We start from the raw sequence: 25384 nt of genomic DNA on the forward strand, positions 1-25384 counted from the left end.
CAAGTGCAGGTATTCTACAGCTATAAATCAGACTTTTAGAGTACTGTCCAGACATCATTTTGAAAATGCAGAAATTTTAATGGTGATAATAAAATAGAAAGTATTATGCAAATTTGCCTGTTCTTCCATGAGGACATGAATAAACAAACCATTTTTGAAACCACAAAGCTTGGCTCTATCAGCTCCCCAGTGGGCCTTGATAACACTAAGCCTATTTCTTACCTTGCTCTCTGTCCTGTGGAGCTAATCCAACCATAGGCTTGCCTTTGAAGTCTACTGGAACACCATGCATGGGTGAGCTCCAGAGAGTGCACAAAGCAAGAAAAGAAAACTGACATGTTATTCTTAACCAGAGGGACTGTGCTATTTCCGTGTTTCTATACACACTTAGGCATCCCACAGACTTCAAGAGCCTGCAGATGAAGTAGGAGAAGAAGCTGAAGTTATCAGTGTCCTGCAAATGGGCAGCAGATAAAGCCACAGTATTACAAAACTTTTAAATTCCAAGTAAATCATTCTCTTTTTTTATTCTTTATCAAGAGTCATACAATCACAAATATAAAATTCTTTTAGGCTATAAAATGACTCCCTGCGAATGTCAAGCTCTTCTGCAAATGGCATCTACTCTTCATCTAAGGTATAAAAATTGCCTTGTAGACTAGCATTCAATTCCATGCAACAGACATTTATCCAGAATCTTTACTGAAAAGGAGTTGTGCTCATCAAGATGAGAGCACCATCAACATCTTCAAAAAGAAAAGCACAAAACAGCTCTCATGGCACATAGTCCTCCACAGCCACTTAAAAACACACTCTCAGACAGCATCAGTATGTGATGCAGCAACATGGGTGAAATAGAAATTACAGCTTTAACACTGAAGTATTAATATTTTAGTATTTCTCCAATATTATACCCAAGGGCTTAAACTAAATCACATTTTGGAAACTAAATTTATTATGTACATACCTCTGGACCATGAACATCTTTTCCTAAAAACAAATTCTACTGAAATAAGAGAATCAAAAAGAGGACCCACTACGTAACACCTCTGTGTGTTCTTGAGTACCTTTTTTTTTTTTAAACCTCTCTAAACCTCTGTATAGTAACTTGTAAAGTATGAAGGATCATAATGCTTGCCTTATAGTCTATGTGAAAATGATGCCTGACGTGGTAAATGGTCAAAAAAAAATGATACTGAGGTAAGTATTATAATCCTTATTTTACAGAATAGACTGTATTATGAAGATACTAAGCAATTGGTCCAAGGTCATAGTAGGTCTGGAATTTTAATCTAATTTGGTTTCACTCCAAATGCTGTATTCTTCCTACCACAAAGGTTGTTGCTTCTCTTATGACCCCAAAGTGAAAAAGAAAAGGCAACATCAGCTGAGAAGATCTTCCAAATGCCATCAGACATAGAGGCCTGTATTCCAATAACCCTCTCTCGAAAGTATATGCTCAAATATTAGAATATTGGACCTTCAAAAGCCGTTCAAGGCCCTCAAATCACAGAGCACAAACTCCAAGGTAAAAATGGCTAAAGCCATGACTGATCAATGCAGCTTAGAAAAATAAACATGTGCCTCAGAAGCAGAAACTAACTGATTACTGACAAGACATGGATTCACCAGAGGTGCAAGAAAATCACTTTGTGCTGTTGGACATTAAGGTAGCGCTGTCATTTAGATTTCATGTTTAAATATTTCAAGATGAAAGCTAAGAAGTTATATTTGTTTTCAGAAGCAACATCACTCAAAATACTTTGGTTACATTATTGGGGAAAAGACAGAAGGCAATGAGCAATTTATGTCAAACTTAAATTATTATGAATGAGTACACTGGAGATGCACCAAAGAGGTATACCATCCCTTGACAATAAACAAAGTGAATGTGCCTACTGTCAAACACATTTACTTTAGAGGGAAGACACTAAAACTTAAATTTAAAGAAGACGTTGGACATGATGATCATTATGATCCAGCAAGTGAAAGTGAAACTGGGAATAGCTGAATCTGTAATTCAATAAAAACTTAATTTTTTTCGACATATTTTCTTTCACCTCTTCTGATTTTTAAATTTAATCATAGACCTTATTTCCCCAATGTACAATCCTTTGGCCTTCTCAAGTTTTTTGCTGTTGTTTCTTTTTTCCTCAAATTACGTGAGTCTTAATGTGTATTTTAAAAGGTAGGTCAGACATACTGTCTCTAAGTACCCAATCTTCAAGTTCTAAATCACCCAGAGGGTGGGGGAAAGGAGAAGAAATCCCATTGAAGAATTTCTCAACCATATCTTTTACATTGCATGGAGTTCAAAGGTGTCTCCTGCAAATGGCTATCAAAATGAAATACAGCTCAGAGTAGACAGCAGTGAGAAGATTTCCTTATTTGGGATTCACAAGTCACAGGGAGAAGGCGTGTAGCCCCTCTGCTGTCATTATCTGTTTAGACAAGTGGATGGTGAACCTTGCTTCCCAAAGACACTGAGAATTGAAAGTGGCCGCATCCAGGAGGGGATGCTCCTGTCTGTTCTCCAAGTGGGTCTCATTAAGCAACCTTCTTTATGATTTTCTCCATGATGCCTCTAGTCTAAGTCTCTTCAAATAATAGGATCTCCAGGAAAATTGGTCCTTAGCTACAATCCCCTCCTCCTCCCAGTAAAAGGGCATCTGTCTTCCCCAGCTCACAGAGTACTATACAGGGTCCATACGAAATGTCTGCTAGGAATGTGTACTTTTTTATCCAATTCTTCTCTTTCCTGGGCAGAAAAGGCAGAAACAGTCAAGGCTCTTTTCTCTACATCTACAAAACACAAACGCCACCAGAGAAAAGAAGAGAATAATTAAGTCATTACTAGGCCTTTGCTTTTCAACACACAGGTAACTAAGGGCAAAAATGTCAAGGCTTTTAAAGTGAAGTTTTCCAGTTCTTTCCAGCTGGCTAATCTTTGGCTTTCCTGGAAAATGATAATGAACATGCATACAAAGTTGTTTTTCCTTAAAATCGTAAACTTTTATATTTGAGATAGAAAGCGAGAATTGAACCAATACCAAAGCTCTTTGCTTAATGTTAGGTTTTATTTGGAATAGTGTTTTTATCTATGTGGGTAAATGGTATAATATTTCTGCCAAAGAATGAAGCTATGGGCAGGGCTTTACACATCCTGGGATGTGAAAGACAGCTTTGAAAATTTTTTTATCACATAGAATGTGTTAGCCTATCTTCTCAAGATAGTGAGGAAGTTGACATATTTCAAAAGATAGGCACAAACAATCATGTAAACTATTTTTAAAATAGTTCAATTTACATTCATGTCCAAACTTTGGGAGACTATTGCAAAATTAAATAACAGCATTAATAAATCCACTAAGCCCCTAGCCTTCAATATACACACACATATTTAACTATAAATCTTCAACAAAGAAAAACATTTGTAAGTTTTAGACAGTTACTCACTAACAGCATGATGTAGTTACACTTTTTAAAGTTTTTATGAAATGAAAACCTTATGTTTTTGCTGATGAAGTTATGAATATTGCCTTTGTTATGAATATTCTCATTATTCTTCTCACAACAAATAATCTGTACCAACGTTCTGAACCTAAAGGTTAGATTTGATTGCTAATACTGCTTTCTACCTGTGTGGAAATAGCTTTTCCCTTCACACTACTAAAGTATGATTGCTAACAGAAATTTCATTATATTATTCAATTAGTTCTTCAAGGTTCTCTTTTCTCTCCAACTCTACTACAGTTGATGAGGGAAAGATTGTATTTTTTTCCTTTTCTAAAATCCTTCACAGTGCCCTTAGCAACATTGTTCAGATGAGATAATTAAGAAAAAAAGCCGACTGAATGACTGAGTGAATGAATGACTGAAAATCTTTCCAAAGTTATAATAATTGTAATTATTGGGGTCAAAGAGATACCATTTTAGTCTGAAAGATTATACACTCTACCAACTTTTACCCCATTTTGAATTTTAAGTTTCCAAACCATGTAGAAATTCTGAACTCTTTGAAATATTTTGTTTTGCGGGAAAGAGCCAAAAATTCTTTGCCATATGTACCCATGTATCTTATTGTAGTTAACCAACCGAAAAATAAAATAATACTACCAAAGGGATAATTGACTGGAGGAGTTTAAAAGGTTTATAAATATTAGAGATCCAATCAGTAAGTAACTGAGTGAATGGATGCAGACTAGACTGCACTATACTGAATCAGCAGGATTCAAGTGAGGACTACTCGACTCTGGATTCAGATCTTTCTAACACTTTAAAAGCATCGGGCTTAAAATAAAATAGATCTCAGTCTTTAAGGCGATCCACCAGTTTATACTGGCAATTCTGCACTATACCATACTCTTATCAAACTGCTTCCCTAAATTGACTATAAGCACAACATCTGATGAGAGGCAATGTATGTCTCCTGTTTCCATTACGTAAATATATACCTTCTAGATGACTTCCTCACCACTCGAAAGCTACGCCATTCTCAATATTTTTTTAAATTAAAATTAAAAGCTGCTAACATGAAACTATTTTTGTAAATGTCACCAAACGGAATTTCTTTTAAAGATCAACAGCATCATCATACAACATGCCTAAAAATGGAATGGTATTATTCGTGCGTCACTTTCAGCCTTTCACATATTAAGTCCACAGCCAACCAACAAAACAGAGGACTCCAGGAGCTTTTTAAAAAAATCCTTTGACCAAAGTGAGCTAAGAATGTAGCATAAAAGTATCTTCTTTATGCTTGTATCTTTAAATTAATATGCAATGTCCCCAAATTTGTATAATATGAATTCAAAAGGAAGCCAAAGGATCTATCTTCACAGTGACAAAAGAAGCCGTTAATTCAGAGGAAAAAAATCTTCAACTGATGGGGACTGCATTGAGAAAACTGGCTGATTAAATATTTCCCTTTCCAACTGCATGTGGTATGTTCTTGTGGCAAATCACAGGGGCTAAATATTGTTCTCCATTTGCTGCTCTCATTGTGCACCCAGGTGGCAGTGAGATACCAACAATTACACACTGTAGCTAAGTGCCAAGGTTCATGCCTGAAATTAGCGTCAAAATGAAAGCACCATAGAAAGTTAGGGTTAAAGGGGAGCCCAGCTCATCCCCTGCATTTTACTGACATCAACACAGCATGTGATAAGCATTTGGAGCACAGTTCATTTCTGGAACTCTCATGGGCTGTTCAGCTACTACCACTACTACAATAGAGACTGTGGAAATGTCTCGTGTTTCATAAAAGCAAGACAGCTCAAAGTCTCATGGCCAAAGCTTTACGCTCACTTATCTCCACTAGCAGGTAGAAATTCCCAAAGAATGAGACTGCCTCTAACTTACTCCCATGTAAGTTAGAGGGTACACACAACCTGTTACATTCGCTTTTCTACCTTGCTTCCCCCAAGAAAACTAATACATGCTACATATATATTATGCAATAGTCATACCTCCTTGAAAGGATCCCTATCTATATTCATATCTATGTACATTAATCTGGCTCTTACAGCCAGTAAGCCTTATAGCAGAGGTCAGATGTAGTAGTTGATTTTTTAAAATATCCACCTGGATTTTTCTATGAAGTAAAATTTCTATCCTAATAACTTGGTTTGAGTGTTTATAAAAATACAGACACATATCTCTTTTAAGATGTCAAGGTTACACCTTTGCATATAAACAAGCAAAAATATAAATAAAATTAGCCACAGTGCTGTTTATTGATATAGAAGATTTGGACTACGAGTTTGAAGGTGGAATTAGGGTTTTATTGAAAATAAAAACCCAACATGAGGTATTAACTAATAAAACTTTATGATGGTTAAAGAGATGGCTCTTTTTGGGGGAGTGGCAGGTGGTCAGCAACTTTTGTGATACTGAAATTTGTCAAAGAAAATAGAAAAATAATCATTTACAGTGTAAAACAGCAAAATCAACTTAGAAGTTAACAGCACCGTAGGCCTGAATTGCGATGAAAAACACACAAACACAACACAATTGGACTTTCCCTTAGAAACATTAGAAAGTGCACTTTATATCAAATGTATTAATGTTGATAAAAGTGACAATCTTTCCAGGAAGAAGCAAAAACGTACTGCATACATCTACATATTCCTTAATGAGATCTCTAACCCTAATATAAATATTTAAAGATCTTTAAAGGCCTTAGGTTATGATTTTAGGAGTACGATCTTCTCTTTTCTTGCTGGCTTTCCTCTGGTTGTCATGCCCTTCCTCCTCTCTCCCCTCCTCCCCTCCTCTCCTTCTCCTGGCCTAAAAATGTATCAGCTGCATACTCTATGCCAGGCACTGTGCTAGGCAGTGGGGGCTCTTACTTCCAAGTCTTTGGGTCCTATCTTTTCTATATTATTCTCTTATTTCACTGCTGGTTCCCTGAACTCTTAGCCAGTATGTCTCCTGGGCACACCTACAAATACAGGCATGCAAAAAATGTAGAGCATTATCCAGCCTCGTATCATTTTAGTTTTGCAAATATCATGTGTGAAATAATCAATGCAGATCAAAGAATCTTGAGACTTTATTTCTAAGACAGGCTTCCTGAGAGCCACAGGCTTTGACCCAGACATGAAAGGTTGGAAGGTTTTAAGAAGGCAGTGGCAAAATTATTTCAGGTGCAGGAATGACCAGAGAAAATGCAAGACAAACTTTGTGAGAGCAAGGAGAAATCAGCCTTACAGTGTAGAACACTCCTATTTAGAAATAGCCAATGATATAGTTGGAAAGAAAGACTGCAGCCAAATGGTAAGAGATCTAAAAAGGTTTGACATTTTAAAATTGTATCCTATTGGCTCTGGGGAATCCCTGAACGCAGAAGAAAATAACATAATAAAAGCGTCAAGGTAGTTACGAGGCACCTGTATTTCTAAGGGCATTGACTTGGGCAATAAAGTCCAGGGCTTTAAAGTCTGTTCTATCCACTGCTTTATTCTGAACATCTTGAACAAGCCCAGGACATTATAGAGGCTCAATAATATTTGTTGAATAACAAGAAAAGTTAGTGGCACCTGAAGGACCTAGATTTTAAGTCATCGCAGCTGCTTATTAGCTCTGTGACCTTGAAGAAGTTATTTAAGTTCTTGAAACCTCAGTTTCTTCATCCACAAACAGGAGTAATGATGCTACCATTCTCATAAAGTGATTGAGAAGATTAAATTAGAAAATGAAGGTAAAGGGCTTAGCACACTGTCTCGCGTATAGAAGATAAATGTTAGCCATCCATAATTAGAATAGAAATCCCTTAAAATAATACAGGAAGCATTGGAAGGAAGCACAAAAACAATAAAACCATTTTAGTGCCTGCTGCAGAGTGGGCCTGAATAATAAGGAAAATGGGATGAATTTAGACTTTCTAAATACATATCAGTAAGAAAATGTCCTGAAACACATTCTGACTGTTTTACCAATATCTTCTTCTAAATTGGTATATATATACTCTGGTTTCTCTTCCGATCGTATAAATCTTTCCCCTTTTACTAAACTGGTATATATGCCTAGAATATATTTTAAGCCATTTAAAGAGTGAAAAAAAGAAATAGACGTTCCAAAATAATATGGATTGCGATGTGTGATGCACTGATGATGTATAAATCACTAGTAAGATTCCCATAATCTACAAAATCAGGCAAATATATTAAATACTGCACTAATGGTAACAAATCAGGAGCCACAAGAATAGTGTCTGGCACATGGTAGGCACTGAAGAAACATTTGATGAATGAGTGAATGGATGCTTTTTAAATCCATATGGGAGGAGATTTTTTAAATATTTCATTTGACTTCCACTTTTCCAGTTTCTAGCAAATTGAATTCTTCTTCAAATATTTTCTGGAAATTCTGTATTTTTTCAGATCTCTATAGTAAACTATGTTAAAACACTTGAGATCATGATAACTAACTACACACCGTATGTTCCAGATCACTGTGTGCTACCTTATCTCTCTCTAAGGAAACTACTAACCTACTAGTATACTTCAGTAACTGCATTTGAACTATAATCTCAATAGTCAGGAAAACTCAGGAAATTCACAACTGATAAATCACAAGCACACTGTGCTTAAATAATGACAAGTAACATAAAGGGCATGAATGCATGGCTTGGAAATATTATTAAGGATGCAAAAAGGTTTGGTACACTATACAGTGTAGTATTACAGCACCATAAAGTCTAGCAACTTTAGAAGGATTCAGGGACATAATGTGTCTATATAGCCCTTCTCTTGAAAAAGAGATTATCAACACCAATAAGCAAATACAATGTTCACATTTTAAAATCTGAATAAATTATTAGTGAGTGCTAGAGTGTGTAATTAAGCTTTTTAGCATAACTTTTTTTCTTAAATCATTCCGGTAGCATTTAAACAACAGCTATCCAAATGATCACGATACAAATTAAAATTTGCTGTTGGATCATGAATATTATTAAATATAAAACCTGTAGACAAAGCTTTACTGTGTATCTGTGCCAACAAGATAGAACAGTAACTTGGAGTGATATTTTTACTGGCTATCTAAGAGGGTCCCTCCCTGACAGTGCATTCTCTGTAATAAATTTCCTAGATGATGCTCTGTTTTGTGGAAAATAAACCAAGAAAGCTAAAGAAAATATTTTATTGAATTACACACATAACCGACCACTACTAAGAAAATCCATATCCTAATATCAATCCTGTGAACATCCCAAGGCCAACTCAAATCTTTTAGCACTTCATATGCAATTTGTAATGAAACAAGTTTTAGCCTTTCCCCCACCTCACCCAAATTCAGACAAATGGGTCAGATAAATAGCTTCAAAGTCAATACAACTTTCTAGGTGACAGATAAGAATAATGGCACACCACACAGACAAAGCCAGAATTATAGTAGGCAGAAAAGAACTATAAGTATTATACTAGCTGGTCTATAATACTGACATTTGAAAAGGAAACATAATGACAAAAAGAAAGCAAAACTGGAGAAATGTAGTAAACACATCAGTAGAGCATAATGTAATCAGATGTCAGAGCTTAATTTTACTTTTATAAAAAATTACACTAATGGTGTGTTAATTCAGCAATATTATATTCTGACTATTCACTATAATCAAGTTAAATTATATAAAAATTTATCTAATTAGCATTTAGAACAATGCAGTCTGGAAACTGTTGGCTTTGTGTAATTTGCACGGAAAAATTGATGTAAAAATTTCATTCTGACTTACATGAAAATTGATCTAACATGTCACAACTTTAGCTCCCAAAAGATTTGATTCTTTAAAAGCTATGTGATTCACTTTACATGTGTATATCTCCCGAAAGAACTGAGGTGCAAAGATGTTCCTGGTGACATTAGCTGTAATCTTATTAAGTTTATATCTCTGTACTTACCTATTTAATAAAGAAAGATATAACAACAGCATATTTACATACATTTTTTATTTCTTAGTCCAATTTTAAATTTTAAAACATATATGGCATCTGGCACACAAAGTGAAACCAAGCAAGGTAAAATCGCACAGTTTTTATTCCTTCTTTCCTTCTCTTTTCTTAGCTTTCTCTAACTTGCATGCCTCTTTGTTTTTTCTCCTTAAACCACAACTATCATATCAAATATTCTTCCCTTTAAGACACCCCTAATTCTCCCAAGGAAGTGTCAAATTAAAGTAGGCGCAATCTGGAAATACTCACTGTTTTATCTCAAAAGTTCAATGCAATTGCTTCAGCTGAGATAAATGCATGAAGACTTTTCTGAAATAACTTTTACATAAGGATAAAATGATTTCTATACAAAAACAGTTACCAGCCAACATCATTATCACCAGAAAATTGTAAGCTAGAATGAGCAATAAAAACATTGTATTTGGAATGAGATATTAGAGAATGGCTATTAAAACATTTTATTCAATTTCTATTACACCTTAAAATGAAAGTCATCAAAATGTCATTACAGGCCTTTTCCCCAGATTCTTCAGAGAGTGAATTTAATCATTTCAGGAAATTGAGCACTATCCACCATTCACTTAAATCCTTTGAAATAACAGCAAAGCAAAACACAATGTGAAATTTATAAGACATTTTATATTAAAATGTGTTCATATACAAACATAGATACATACCGAGGAATACTTTTCTCCAGATACCTAAAATTAAATATTTCTTGGGAAATTAACCATTTATATAAAATATTACCTTCAAGAAGACATGAAGTAAGAAACCCAAGTAAAGCAGCCACAAGTTAAGCTCTATAAAACCCCAGCATTAATAAAGCACTAACATATCAGAGTTTTTTTTAATACCTTCAAAAATCAATTACTTTGAAATTACTTCAAGCCACAATTATTACTTGTACACTGAAGCATGGAACTTTTGCTGATGCTCTACTAAAGAAAACTTAACATTACTTGACTAAGTGCAATTACAATAATACAGGCATGGTTATTGGTTCCTTCAGAAAACTGGTACTTCAAAAAGAATTTTCAAGCCATAAGAGACCTTTTGACATCACCTAACCCTGGTTTCAAATTTGCTAGTTCTAGAATAAAATCCACATAAAATAAAGATTACTTTTATTGATCTCCAAAATGATCATTTTCTCTAAAGAAATAAAAAGCTGCTTATTTTCAAGTTTGAAAGAAAACATAGGAAGTACCTGATCGCATTTTATTGCCAAAGCTGGCCAATCTTCAGAAAATGACTAACAATCAAATTCTCTAAGCTGTTCTCTTTTAAATCTTTAATGTTAAAAAAATCAAATTTTAAATAATTATATTTAGAGAGCAGTTTTCCAATGCTACTGGTAAGAAGCAGATCAAATGGTTTGAAAATTGCACTTTTTAAAATGTTGAATTTTTACCTTTTGATTCGAGGAGGATGTCACTTCTCATGGAACCCATTTTCCTGAAGACATTCAGCGCTGGCCGATTTAGAATAAAACTATTAGGATGTTACTTAAAATAAAATTTTAAAAAACTTTACTACAAAGCCACAGTCTCTCTCGGAAGAAGCTGATGGCGCTTATAAGCAATAAATGCCTTTCCTGGTACCTATTTTGTCATCACCATCTTATTAGCAGAGTGGATGTTTTCTGCAGCATCCATCAATTAGCCATTTTTAAGGACATGCGAAATGTATCAGGGCTCATCTGCTAAGCAAGGCTGTATACTCCACAGCCTCTTAATCACCACGGCTTCTTTCTAACAAGGTTCTAGAAGGCAAGGAAGCCAAGAGACCATCAAGCAGCACACAAGCAGAATATTATCGGGAGTCACCAATATTGGATACAACTTTCCCTCAAAGAAGCAGCCTGTGACTGAAGGCGACAGAGCCGCCCGTAGCAGAGCCACAGCACATCTGCCAGCTTGTGCCTTAGCGCTTGGCAATTGCAAAGCAGAGCCCAATATCATCAGACAAACTCCTCCTGACTTCTTACTCCCCCAGCAGAATCCAGGCTTTTGGAGAGAGCCTGTCGGTTTCACAGGCACCCCAACTAGAGAGAAGGTAAAGGACTCGGAAGGCTCACCCTTTCATAGGCAATCCACCTAGAGCTGCATCATCGGAATCACAAATGAAATGCTAATGTACAAGAAAATGAATGCCAATTTCCTCCACTTTGCTCCAAGTTTCAGTGGCCCCTCCACAATAAAAGATAGCTGTTTGTGGAGGCTGCCTTGTTCCATACCATTAACTCAGAACAAAACATATTTTTAGTGGGACAGCAGTGTTTACTTGTAAGAACTGATGAATTGCTCGGCACCATTTATCACTTGCAGACAAAGACGTTCAGCCACAATTTTGGACATAAATCAAGGTACATGCTCCTCAATAAAAAAAGACTGCTAAGTCCCCAAAACCACGGAGATTGAGGTCAGACTGGCCATAGCAACCACGAACAGGACTTGGGCCTCCAGAAGGACCTAGCAACCGATAAATGAGTTCAGATCTCTTTTCATCTCCACTGGTGTGAAAGCCAAAATTAAAAAGATTAGATCACCCTGCACCCATTACAAAAGGCGCCACAATGAAAAAGTCATTTCCAGCCTTTGAATCACATCAAATAAATAACATTCATCCCTGCTATAATGAACAACTTTCAAAGTAAATTGAATCTCCATAGTACTGCTTTCCCTGGCTGAACAGTATTTACATAACAATATATCACAGGAAGCTCCGAATGGGTCTTGTAAATGGGGACCTGGGGATAAAAACCATCTTTAGCCCCGATTACTGTATATTCAGGCTGCTTTTCAGTCCCCCTCATTTAAACAACATGTTGTATCAGGAACATAAACGATGCTTTTACATTGTGGGAAATGAAAGTTTTTGGTACATTTTTAAATGTCTGGGCTCATCCCAGTAGACTCCCTTTTGTGGGGCACTGAGAACATAAAAATCACTTAACCTTCTGAATCGATGTCCTGGACTCATTTTTGTGACAAAGAATTCTCATCTATGTGTGCACTTGTTTCTTTGTTCATGCCAGCAATATAATATTAATATAATATAATAATAAATATCTGCTGAGTGTTTTTTGTGTATTACTTAAAATGAAAACACATTTGCAGATTTCTTTGTAGCATGCGACTCATTCATTATTTCTCATTTCCTCGAAAGTATGAGATATTCTCTATTGCCATAACAATAATGTCTCTTAAGTTTTAGTAATCTCTCTACAAAAAGTATTCATCCTCTAAAGTCTAATTTTGAGTCAATTTCTCCTGGTCATTAAAAAAATTAGGACAAATCCCCCAAAACATGTAGGCTTCCATAAACTATTGTACATTTCATATATATTTCAAATGCAGTATGTTCCAAATAAGACAGTTAAATCTATGTTGAAAAAATACCATCATAATCTTATCTTTTTTTTTTTTTTGTGGCAGCCTATGTAGATCTTACTATTTGAACTCCACAGGGAATCTCATTAATTTTTGAAACTCTCTGACCTCAGTACAGTTGAGTGTAAAAATAATTACAAATTAAGAATGAAAGAGCATCCCTTGAATTCTGCATGGCCATATGCTGCTCTATGTTGCACAAAACATTGCTAACTATCATCAAATAGAATTTTTTCCAGATATAAATTTAAACAGCATGCCGAATATCACCAGACAGACACAAAAAGCAGCTCACCCTTCCACTCAGCTCCATTCACACTTCACCTCCGACGATTCCAGTAACACAAAGCCCCGAGAACACAGGTTTGCAGGCAAGTGACAGCACAGATGATATCTTCACAAAAATATTTCCCTATCCAGAATCGCTTTCTATCTCAATGTTGCAGACACAAGGTACAGAAATACAAGAATCAGGGCATAAATATTTTCTTACCTAAAACTTGTCCGAAGGACGGTCTTGTTATTGTTGTCACCTCCGATGCCCCCTCTCGCCATCGCGGAAATCGGCTCCACGCTGTGTACTGCTCTGTGCCTCAGTTACAGCTGTGACACTCATCTGCCTGCATAGAACCTAAGAGAGGAAATGAGAGAAAGAGAGAGAGGATTTGCGCTTGTGTATGTGTGTGCTGTGTGTGTGTGTGTGCGTCTGTGTGTGTGTGTCTTTCAGAGAAAGAGAAAGAGAGAGAGAGAGAGAGAGAGAGAGAGAGAGAGAGAGAGAGAGAGAGAGAGACTGCTGACTTGAGACTAAGAACCTAAAACCTCCGGAGAGAGAGAGAGAGAGAGAGAGAGAGAGAGAGAGAGAGAGAGACTGCTGACTTGAGACTAAGAACCTAAAACCTCCGGCCAAGTCAAGCCTGAACAAAAATGATCAAAGCTCTGTCCTTCATCAAGAGAGTAGACAGATATTTTGTTCTCCTTCACTGAAAAGTGGAACTGTCATTGGGGATTCTCACCAGGAAAGTGCAGACAGAGGCAGACCTTCTCCAGAGTGCTAGTGCTGCCCAGCAGTCCGTGCAGAATACAGGTACCTATTGTTCCAGAGACAGATATGTAGCCAGCCAGTCAGACTCTGACAGATCTCAGCAAACCAGCGAGCCTGCCTTCATTTTAACTCCTTATTTACTAGTGCTTTTTGGTCAAATGCAAGGTCTTCTCATCACCCCCGAGAAATAAATGGAGATGATACAGATAAACTCACAGCAGAAACTAATCCTGTATCTTTTACAAAGAGGGACTTTTGCTACTATTATTGAAATGCTGAATTTGATGCAAATATCATATTTTTCTGGGAAGAAATGAAGCATTAGTTTACATGAGCAAGACTTAGTGAGTATAGGAAAACCTTGATATTCAAGACAAACAGTGCAGCTGATTTAAAAAGAAAGAAAGAAGGGTTGCTCAAAACATCCTGAGTGTAAATATATATACCACAACACAAACCAGGTGGATGAAGCCAAAGGGGTCCCAACCTTTTGCAAAGGGGTGTGGCACATTGAAAACCTACACAAAAAGCCATCTCAGTAGACCTATTTCCCTAGAGGCTAGAGTCTTTTTGGCGTCTCTTTTTTAGACCCCACTGCTTTTTCGAGCACCTCCAAACATCTCCCATTCCCCAGTACTGCACCAGTGTCTAAATTACATCTAAGACAGTGAAACAAAATTAGGGAAGGTCGAAGAAAAATAACTTACTCTACATTCTCCCGATGGATTCTGAGACCAAGAAGGTACATTTCATTCCTTAAATTCCTGGACTTTAATAGATTACAGTAGGTTTCTAACTTTTATCTTTGCGTATTAAATGATTGATTTTCTTTTAAGGAGTGAAACAAGACAAAATACCTTGCATTTGATTGTTTAGCAATACTAGAAGACAAGGAATAGAAAAACAAAAAGAAGAGTAGCTTATCATTTAGTTAAAATAAGAGACAGACCTCTCTTTCTCCAAAAGACTTAATATACAAGCTCTTTGATTTTTTTTGAATAAACATCAGTTCTCATTAATTGTTACCATTCACCCAAGAAACATATTCTGATATAGTAGGTGTGCTGCATAGTGTAGAAAATGGTTATGAAACTCCTTTGTAAAATCCACACTCAGGCATCACTTAACAAAGCCAGAGGGTAAATCCTCAGTGCAATAGGGGGAGGTTTAGCCATGCATGGCTGTTAATGGTAATGAGACATGTAGAACATATCTGCGCACTGCCAAACAGCTTCTTCTAAATATCTAGGGTTTGTATTCTTTATTTTTTGGAAAGAAACTAATAAGAGATTGCATGATGTTTCAAAACTCTGCACGTGTGCGCACACACACACATACACACAACCTAAAAAATACAGTTACCTCCTTTCATACTGTCTCTTGTCCTAATCCCAGCATTTTGAAAACATTTCAAGTCATGCTAATTTAGTTAGGATTGAGCAATTAATACAAGCTTTAGAAACACTTTCAGAAGTAAAAATTGCTTAACTTGATAACTTCTGAAAAAGCTGCCTTGTGGTTTCTACTCAAGGAGAGCTTCTATTATGTTCAGAAGGGAAAGGACATCAAAACCAACTGAATGACCAGAAAAGTATATGGGGTTTCTGATTAAATTCATCATAACCTATAAGCCAAGAACAAAACAAGAGAATCTTGTAGCCTGCTTCTTTTAAGTGGGTTGACCTGATTATTTTCAAGCCCATTTTAAAGAACATGTATATCTTTGTAAGGTCAAAGGACAGCCTTATTTCACATTATTGTCTTAAGAGCAAAATAGCAGAAGCCCACTCAGTGAAAGAAAGTAGGACAGATTACAGGTAGGTGCACATGTAGAACAGAGCTGAATCACAGTGGAGGTGACAGCTTCCATGCAAGGCCCCAGTAACTATCTCCAATGTTGCAGTTTGAAAGAGGCATCTAAGCTCTCACTCCTAAGCATGTGATAAGACTTAGGTGTAAGTACATTTAATTAGAGCATTACCCAGGCCTCATTCAGATGTCATTAGCTTTTATGTTTTTTTTTTTTTCTTTTTGGTCTCTCTATCCCACTTCTGTTGCCTTCAGAAAGCAAAGCTTGGTGTGCCAAACAAATTTTAAATATTCAGCTCTTAACATATTTGAATACAGACAGTTCCCACAGTTAGGGTCCATTATTTTCTAGAGGTATATGCAGAGGGTTATCACTATCAATGAGTCATGGGCACATGTAAATAAAACACAGATACACCATAAAGAGTGTTGATGTGTGTGTGTGTGCATAAAGGAGTATCAGTACTTGTGCAAAATACATGTTTTATACATGAGTATGCAAAAGCATCATTTCTGTCTCAAAAAATTTTTTTCTGAAGTCCCTACTGAAATATATCTGTCACTAGAACACCCATGAGGTCCATTACACAGCTCTAAGTTTATAATTCACATTGCAGTCCCTAATTTGCCAAATAATTCATGTCAAGCAAGAGTCCAACATAAAATGCCAACTGTTTCTTGGAAGAAAACAAACCACAACCATTTCATGTGCTAGGATTTTAAGAAATAAACATTTGAGGATTAGGGGCACCACTCACTAATAGTAGTAAGGGGCAGGGTAACACTCCTGAAAGTCCATTGGGTATCTATCCCTTTGCATTCATATCACTTGATTTAAAATTAGGTTTCCCAGAAAAAAAAAATGTGAAAGGAAAACAGATACCTTCTTTATACTACAGAATGTTCCGATTGTTACAATATCCCCCAGGACATGCTACCACCACAATCAGTTACTCATTCACACAATAAACTTCATGCTGACATAACTTCTCAGACACTCACTGGGAATGTTAAAAGTAACCCAACTCTACCAAAGTTAAAAATAATCTCTCCACCAAATTAAACATTGTCTAAATTCTCCATGCAGTTATTAAATATATAGACAATCACCTCTGTGCATAATCTACAAATGGCTTAGATTACATATTAAAATTCTAATTAAAAGTCTTCATCTTATCTCAGCTGGCCGATTTGAGATTAGAGAGCAAATAAAGGTTTGGCATGAAAGCTCATGAGGAATCAAGATTTCTGATGATCACAAGTTAGAAATTAGTGGCAGTGTTACAGAATATTGCTAATAGAAATAAAATAACGTAAAACTATGAACAATTTCTGAGACCCTCCTCAGACGGTGAATACATAGTGTCATGAAGAGATTCCCTGGTAATTTCTATTCCACAGGAATTTACTTGTTTGAGAGTTGAAGAAAGACGTGAGAGATGAAACTTCTGCAGGTGTGAGATAAAATTACGCCATTACATTCCAAATTGAAATATTGAAAAATTTGATCATGTAATTTGCCTGACTAAAAAACATATTATGCCATATAAACTAAGGCTTTTCAATATTTAAGATCCAGGATAGAAGAAATTTTAGATTTCCACTTAATCCATAACTAAGTGCAAACAGTATTTCTGAGAGTGATGTTCTAAAAAGTTACGGCATTCATTACTTCACACCATCTACAGCTTACAACATTTTATAGTATAACCATTTGATAATTAGTAGAAGGAAAGAGATGCATTTTCCCTAACAATCCTCTCACTGCAACACAATAACACATTTTATAAAGTCTACCTGGTTAATTTCCTGATGTACAGTTGAAATTACATAAATTTGTTTCAGGAAAGCTCAATGAAGTATTTTACTCATCAATTAGTAAGCAATCAGATATTTAGAAGTAATAGTGGAGTATTTTGCCTTCTTTCTTCAGATGTAACTTCTGGAAGTCAACCTGTAAGAACATGCATAGGGAAACAAGACTGTGAACATTTTGAATGGTAACAAAGGGAAATTATTTGTATTGCTGCATATGAAAATGAAACAATACGTTTTCCATAAATGTTTCTATAAATGTGCTCTTCAGTAGTCTGGGACTTAGAAAAAAAAAATGTCCACGTATCTGATTGATGAGTTGGTATTTAACACACAAGCATTTCATAGAAGTTGGGAAACTTCCAGAAGGGAATTAGGCAGAAAAAAAAAGTGAAGATTTCCTACATTTATTTTGTACAGCATTTTTGAAAAATCTCAGAATATTCCAGAACATGAATCTTTTCTTCAAGAATTGCTATTCTAGAAATTTTTCTTACCAGACATATTCTTTAAGTGACATAGAACCTACCCAGCTTCTCCAACAGCTGACTCCAGAGCTGCACGGCGATTGGTAAAGTATTCTGAGGCAGGCAGAGCTTCCATGAAAGTGATCCTCTCCCTTCCTTCTGTCATGTGGAGTCTTCTCCATCCAAATCGTCTGATAAAAGTCAGGATAAAGCATGATTTATTAACATGGCAAAGCCATTATACTCCTGACCTAAAATGTTATTGGACCTTTCCCCAGCTATTGATATTTCAGGAAGTTTTTTAAAACCAATTTAATTTCCTTCCACCCAGTCAAGTTTTTCTCCACAGATAATTGGCTTTCATTATACACACAAAAAACATCAGTGAAGTCAGTATGTATGAGGCATTTAAAATTAAAGTATGCCCGTATTTATGTTTGGGTGCCCAAACACACACTTCCATTTGATTCTGTATAACCGATCTTATAACGTATGAGAAAGCATCATTATAACATATAAGAAAGCACTGTAGAAATGTTAAAGGCTAAACAAACAGCCAAGTTAGTCACTAATTGTAGTAGAAGTCCAAAGAAGTCAGTATTGCAGATGGCACTTTTTTTTTTATTTTAAACAAACACCTTATTGAAAAGCAATGGATTCTCCTTGCTAATTGTACTGAATTTTTGCATGATCACTACTAGAACACTCTAGGTTTATTTTCTGATTTTTTTCTAATATCTTTTACACAACAGCCCTTTTGGGATTTATAGAACTTACCTTGGTATATTATTGTCATCAAAAGTGTGTTTGAGATGCTAGTGCAGAATTGCTAATTGTTCATAAGTACCTTGAAACATTAGATTAGCAATGTTTATAATTGTCTAAATATAGCATGACCATATGAAATCAATTACTATGCACATCAATCTTTGACATTTCAATGCATTACAACTGTCGTACAGTTGCCATAAACTTTTGTAGAAAGCCACAGTTTCTATTGCCTGAAAATCTAATGAAGTAGTATTTGATTGTAAACATTGGAGAAATAAGCATAGCAGCATATGCGATGCTGAAACTGATCTACTTACTTGAATATTCATCTGCTCTAAATTTAGACTCTCTTCTCCAATATGAAGAATTTCACTTTTGAGAACTTTTCAATTGTCCTCTTGACCCCACAGTCCCTCTTCCATAGGTGAACTCTTATCAAATAAAAAGAGCCCTATCTGCATACTAATAAAATTCTTTTATAAAAGTCACTTAACTTCTGAGAACTGATTGATATTCTGAAATGCCTTCCTGACACAGGTGTCCATTGCTGACCATTGTCAGATTTGATTCATCGGAGCTTATGTAGTCACAAATGCTTTCATTTTTTCCTCCTGAAGTCCAAGGTAGTGAAGTGGGAATGGCTTCTCCGTAATATTTATTTGCTTTCTAAATGGAAGGAAAGAGTTAGCATTTTTCACTTCAAAATCAAAGATAGATACATCCATGGGACAAAACACAGTTTTCTGGTTGAATTTGGGTTGGATATTTGCTCCACTTTTGAATGAAACAAAAGAAAACACAGGGCATAAAACACTTTGGTGTGTTTGATTCCATCAAGTCTCCGTGACTTAAAAGAAAAAGCCAGTCAAATGAGAAAAGAAAGGAAACAGTCTAAGCAAATTAGTTTCTCCTCGCAGTCCCATTGCGTCTCCTGAGCCCTCAGACCTGACTGCCGAGCAAGCTGCTTTTCCTCCTGTTGAATAGTCACTGTTTCTGAACCGACAGCACTCAATGAAGCTAAGGTCAGACTATATCGAGTTGGCATTTGCGGTGATAACAAATCAGAAATGATAGCATCGTAGAGATTTATGAATTTTTTACCCCTGGAGTCACAAACATCAGACGTTTACTTTATAAAGAGAGCTTTTAGATCCTTCCTGCAGTTTCCATAGTGATTTCATTTTTTCCCTTTTATCACAGATTGGCTGAAGAGCTGCTACCCTTTGTGAGTTAAAAGGCTTGTGCTACCAACTGTCGATATAAAAGGTAGCTGAGGCAGAGACGCAATATATACTGCCAAAAATAATTGAAATAGAGAGAGACATGTCGGTGAAAGATTCCAGAATAAATGTTTTTTTCTGTATCAATGTGATAGTACAGGAGAAAATAATTTTGCCAGAATTCTCATAATTACTTTGAGTTAAATGTAGTTATATTTTATGCTGTGAACCATACTTATACGAAAACACTCATCATACGAAACATAATCCTTTCATAAAAGCCTTTAATGTAGCTTATGCTATTCCATGTGTCTGGGCTTGTTAAACATCAAAGTTCATTACGAAAACATTTTCACTTCAGTTACTTCAGTTTCAGCTGCAATGTTTACTCCAACATTTATTCTGCTTTTCTCATCTCTCAGCTTATACCACTTTATTTTATTTTTCCTGTTAAGGAAAAGTGCACTGTACTGCATTTTAAAAATTAATCCAGACTTTCCATAGCGTAACGGTGAAAACTTATGGAATGAACCAGTGCATTTCTAGCTAGCACGTAATAAAGTGAGGGCTCAGTTCTTAATTTAGTCCTACTTTGTTTTATGCAGTTCTTATTCCTATTAAAATTGAGCATTTAAATGAATTTTAAATGTTATACTGATTTTTCTTTCAATTCTCATATTATTTAATAATGTTGGCACCTGAATAATCCCAGTCATAGGTTTCTATAATCCTAAGAGAAATGTCTGCTCTCTAACTACTTATTAAATATATTGAATTCTTGTCATGATGCTGTAGATGTATTACAAATAAACTTTTAGTTCAATATGCTGTTTTAAGACTGTGTAGAAAACAACATCATTGCTAATTTCTACTACAGTTTATGTTTTTTCTAATACCATCAGCTTTCCATATCGGAGGGCTCCACACCTGCAAATTCAACCAACTACACATCAAAAATATTAAAAAATAAAAATATAGAACAATACAATGATACAAAATAATACAAATAAAAACAGTATAGTATGACAACTAAGTACACAGTGTTTACATTGTATTAGGTATTATAAGTAATCTAGAGATGATTTAAAGTATATGGGAAGTACAAGTATATGACAAGTATATTATATTAAAATACTATGGATTTTATTTAAGGGACTTAAATATCCTTGAATTGAGGTATTTATCAAGGGTCTTGTAACTAATACACTGTGGACACTGAGGGAAGATTGTATTAAATGACAATAAATATAAAAATTATTGTCATTTTAGAAAAATATAGTATATTCTAAAAAAAATAGTTAGGAGTGCCAATCCCCCCCATGAAGTAAAAAAATCTAGGTGTAACTTTTGAGTCACCAAAACTTAACTATCAATAGCCTCCTATTGACCAAAAGACTTACCAATAACACAAATAATTAACATACATTTTGTATGTTTTATATATATACTATACTGTGTTTTTATAATAAAGTAAGCTACACGAAAGAGAATATTACTAAGAAAATCATAATAAAGAGAAAATGTATTTACTATTTATTAAGTTGAAGTGGATCATCGTAAAGGTCTTCATCCTTGCTTCAGGTTGACTAGGCTTAGGAGGTAGCAGAGGAAGGGTTGGTCATGCTATCTCAGGAGTGGCAGAAGTAGAAGAAAATCCACATACAAATGGACTAATGCAGCTCAAACCCATGTTGTTCAGTGGTTGACTAATGTATCCTTATATATTATCTTAAAATATTTCAATTTCTAAAAAGATACAGGTATCTATGGTCTCTGCTTCATGGGTACTGAAACATATACTTTTTTCCATCTCATATTTTCTTTCTTCTAAGTTCCAAAGTACATATAGCCTAAATAGGCTATTTATTTCTGAATTTTTACTCAGTATTAACAAAATTATGCACCATAGTAACATTTATTCTTTTCTTTTTTATCCTACTTTCATCAGGGGAAACAAGCAATAAATGGACTTTGAAAAAAAGATATGAATTGATTGATTGATATGTTAAGAATTTTAAGAGTTCATGGGACAGTTAGGCAGGGTATAAGGAACCTATTTTAGTCAAGCTCTTTGAGGGTCAAGGAATAGAGTTGTTGCTGTTTTTTGTTTATTTGTTTGTTTTTTACTCACCATGACAAATGGTATAGTTATGTGTAAGAAAATACAAAGTAGGCTGGGTGCAGTGGCCCATGCCTGTAATCTCAGCACTTTCCAAGGCTGAGGTGAGAGGATTGCTTGAGCTCAAGAGTTCAACACCAACCTGGGCAACATAGTGAGATTCCACATTTATAAAAAAACAATTCTTTAAGTTAGCTGGGAGGATCACTAGAGCCCAAGAAATTGAGGCTGCAATGAGCCATGATCTCACCACTGCACTTCAGCTTGGACAACAGAGCAAGACCCTGTATCATAAGAAAGAAAGAAAGAAAAAGAAAGAAAGAAGAAAAGAAAGAAAGAAGAAAGAGAGAGAAAGAAAGAAGAAAGAGAGAGATAGAAACAAAGAAGAAAGAAAAGGGGGCCGGGTGCAGTGGCTCATGCCTGTAATCCCAGCACTTTGGGAGGCCAAGGCGGGTGGATCACAAGGTCAAGAGATCGAGACCATCCTGGTCAACAAGGTGAAACTCTGTCTCTACTAAAAATATGAAAAATTAGCTGGGCATGGTTGTGCATGCCTGTAATCCCAGCTACTCAGGAGGCTGAGGCAGGAGAATTGCCTGAACCCAGGAGGAGGAGGTTGCGGTGAGCAGAGATCGCGCCATTGCACTCCAGCCTGGGGGTAACAAGAGCGGAACTCCATCTCAAAAAAAAGAAGAAGAAGAAGAAGAAAGAAAAGAAGGAAGGAAGGAAGAAACAAAAAGAAAGAAAGAAAGAAAGACAGAAAGAAAAGAAAGAAAGAGAAAGAAAACACAAAGTGATAATTAACATAGACCTCTCACTCTGATCTATAGAATCATACTTCTGACCTGTACAGATGCTAAAACAGGAGTCAAAAGAGTACTGGATACCTGGTCTGCTAGAATTTATGGATTCAGTTATTGAACAAATTGTTAAACACAACACATGCCAGACACTTTGGTATATGTTGGATGTATCTCCATTTGTTAACAAGAGACAGCATCTTTGCCTTCGTGAGCCTTACAGTCTGGAGAGGAAGTCAGGAAGAAAAAAGAAGCAGCAAGCAAATATGATATAATTTTATTAAGTAAAATAGCAGTGTCTTCAAGGTAGTCATTTATAATCTGGCACTTGAGGAACGAAGAGGTGGCTGCCACACATCAATCATGTGAAAGGAGTATTTCAGACACAGTGTAATAATTTTATGTTTGAAGAAATGGAAGGAGGCCAGTGTAGATGCAGCAAGGGGAGCATGGCAGCCCTAGACTCAGTTACAGAAGGCATAGACTCTGGTTCGGGTCAATTTAGTTCTAAGCATAAGGGAATATCATCAAAGGCTTGTAAATCAAAGGCTTGTAAGCAAAGGAAGAACATGATTTTTGTTTGTTTGTTTGTTTGTTTTTGTTTTTGTTTTTGTTTTTTTTGAGACGGAGTTTCACTCTTGTTATCAAGGCTGGAGTGCAATCGTGCGATCTCTGCTCACCGCAACCTCCGTCTCCTGGGTTCAAGTAATTCTCCTGCCTCAGCCTCCCGAGTAGCTGGGACTACAGGCATGCACCATCATGCCCAGCTAATTTTTGTATTTTTAGTAGAGACGGGGTTTCACCATGTTGACCAGGATGGTCTCGATCTCTTCACCTCGTGATCCACCCGCCTTGGCCTCCCAAAGTGCTGGGATTACAGGCTTGAGCCACCGTGCCCGGCTGATTGAGTTTATTTTTAAAGAGCATTCCGGATAGCATGTGTAAAATAGCTTGGAATAAGACAAATGTAGAAACAAGGAAATAAATTAGGAAATTACTGTAGAGACCCAATAAAGAGATGCAATGACCGGGACCAGGGGAATGCTGTCAAGAGAAGACGATGAAGATGGATTTGAGTAGATAACGGGGATAGAGTTGTCAGCCTGTGGAGATGGATGGGCTGCGGGTGAGGAGTCAGAAGAACAAGCCAAGGACTCCCAGGTTGTTGTGATGCAGTGGGTAAGGGCAGGGGGTGGGTACAGGGAGGGAAGAAGAAACAGTGGGATGAGAAATACAAAGGAAAAAAATATTTATCAGGGTAGAAAAAGCAAAACTTTAGTTCTAGACTTATCAGATTTTATACATCTATGGATGTCTCAGAGAAATGGTGTGGGTTGGAGACATGAATTTGTGAGTTGTTAGTATATGGATGGCATTTAAAGATATTTGTTTGTTTTCCGTGAAAAATAAACCACATAGGAAAATCCTATGAAAAAGAAGACAGTAAATCCTAAGCTGGAGATGTGAGAAATGTCAACATTGAAAGGTCTGAAAAGAGGAGGAGAACAAAAAGGTAGGGAGAAAACAAGGAACCTGGAGTGCCTCAGAAGCTCAGAAAAGAGGCTATTTCAGAAAGCGCAAAATGGCCAACCATGCAAAATACTGCAACAAGGTCAAGTAAGACAAGAACAGAAAAAATATTTTGAATTAATTTACATGGAGTTCACTGGTGGCATTATGAATGCTGGAGGTACAGCTACATCATAAGGGATTGAGGGATAACTGGGAAGTAAGAAAGCAGAGACCTCATATTTGGACAAATCATTGAGAAGTTTAGTAGTAAAAGGAAGCAGACAGTCTAAAAGCTCTTGGAGAGGTGATGGGCTCAAGGGTGGTTTCCTTAATTTCTGGCAATATCGAAGATTCTGGAATGTGTTAACAACAATGAGATTAATCCATCAATAAAGAAGGTTTGCTCACACCTGTAATTCCAGCAGTTTTGGAGGCCAAGGCAGGTGAATCACCTGAGGTCAGGAGTTCATGACCATTCTGGTCAATATGGTGAAATCCCATCTTTACTAAAAATCCATTTAAAAAAAAAAAAGGCTGGGCAAGGTAGGTTATGCCTGTGACCTCAGCACTTTGGGAGGTGGGTGGCTGACCTGAGGTCAGGAGTTTGAAACAAGCCTGGACAACATGGTGAAACCTCATCTCTGCTAAAAATACAAAGTTAGCTGGGCATGGTGACAGGCACCTGTAATCTCAGCTACTCAGGAGGCTGAGGCAGGAGAACTGCTGGAACCTGGGAGGTAGAGATTGTAAGCGAGCCAAGATCATGGCATTGCACTCCAGCCTGGGCAACAAGAGCTAAACTCCATCAAAAAAAGAAAGAGGAGGAAGAAGAAGAGGAAGAAGAAGAGGAGGAGGAGGAAGAGGAGGAAGAAGAAAAGAAGGAAGAAGAAGGAGGTTTGATGATTTGATGATTAAGGAAAGAGAAAATGAGAAAAGCACTGAGCTCTCTAACAAGGCAAGAAAGGGAGGGCTTTAGAGCACAAGT

The 25384-nt window shown here is 36.3% G+C and overlaps 1 long non-coding RNA gene across 7 annotated transcripts in view; it reads right to left on the reverse strand.

Moving 5' to 3' along the window:
* LOC104651657 (uncharacterized) overlaps nt 1-25384 on the reverse strand; it is a 386100-nt gene that overhangs the window by 87057 nt on the left and 273659 nt on the right. For 5 of the 7 annotated variants that reach the window (XR_012518362.1, XR_012518361.1, XR_745097.3 and 2 more), the window contains exons 4-6: nt 18040-19414; nt 13338-13475; nt 10864-10923 (exon numbers count right to left, since the gene is read on the reverse strand). This is a non-coding gene — a long non-coding RNA (uncharacterized LOC104651657). Of the gene's footprint in view, nt 1-10863; nt 10924-13337; nt 13476-13857; nt 13943-18039; nt 19415-25384 lie in introns of those variants that run through there. The other 2 variants (XR_012518360.1, XR_012518359.1) reach the window with 2 other exon arrangements.

Source organism: Saimiri boliviensis, chromosome 7, assembly GCF_048565385.1.
Source record: "Saimiri boliviensis isolate mSaiBol1 chromosome 7, mSaiBol1.pri, whole genome shotgun sequence".
In the NCBI taxonomy this organism is placed as follows: Eukaryota; Metazoa; Chordata; class Mammalia; order Primates; family Cebidae; genus Saimiri; species Saimiri boliviensis.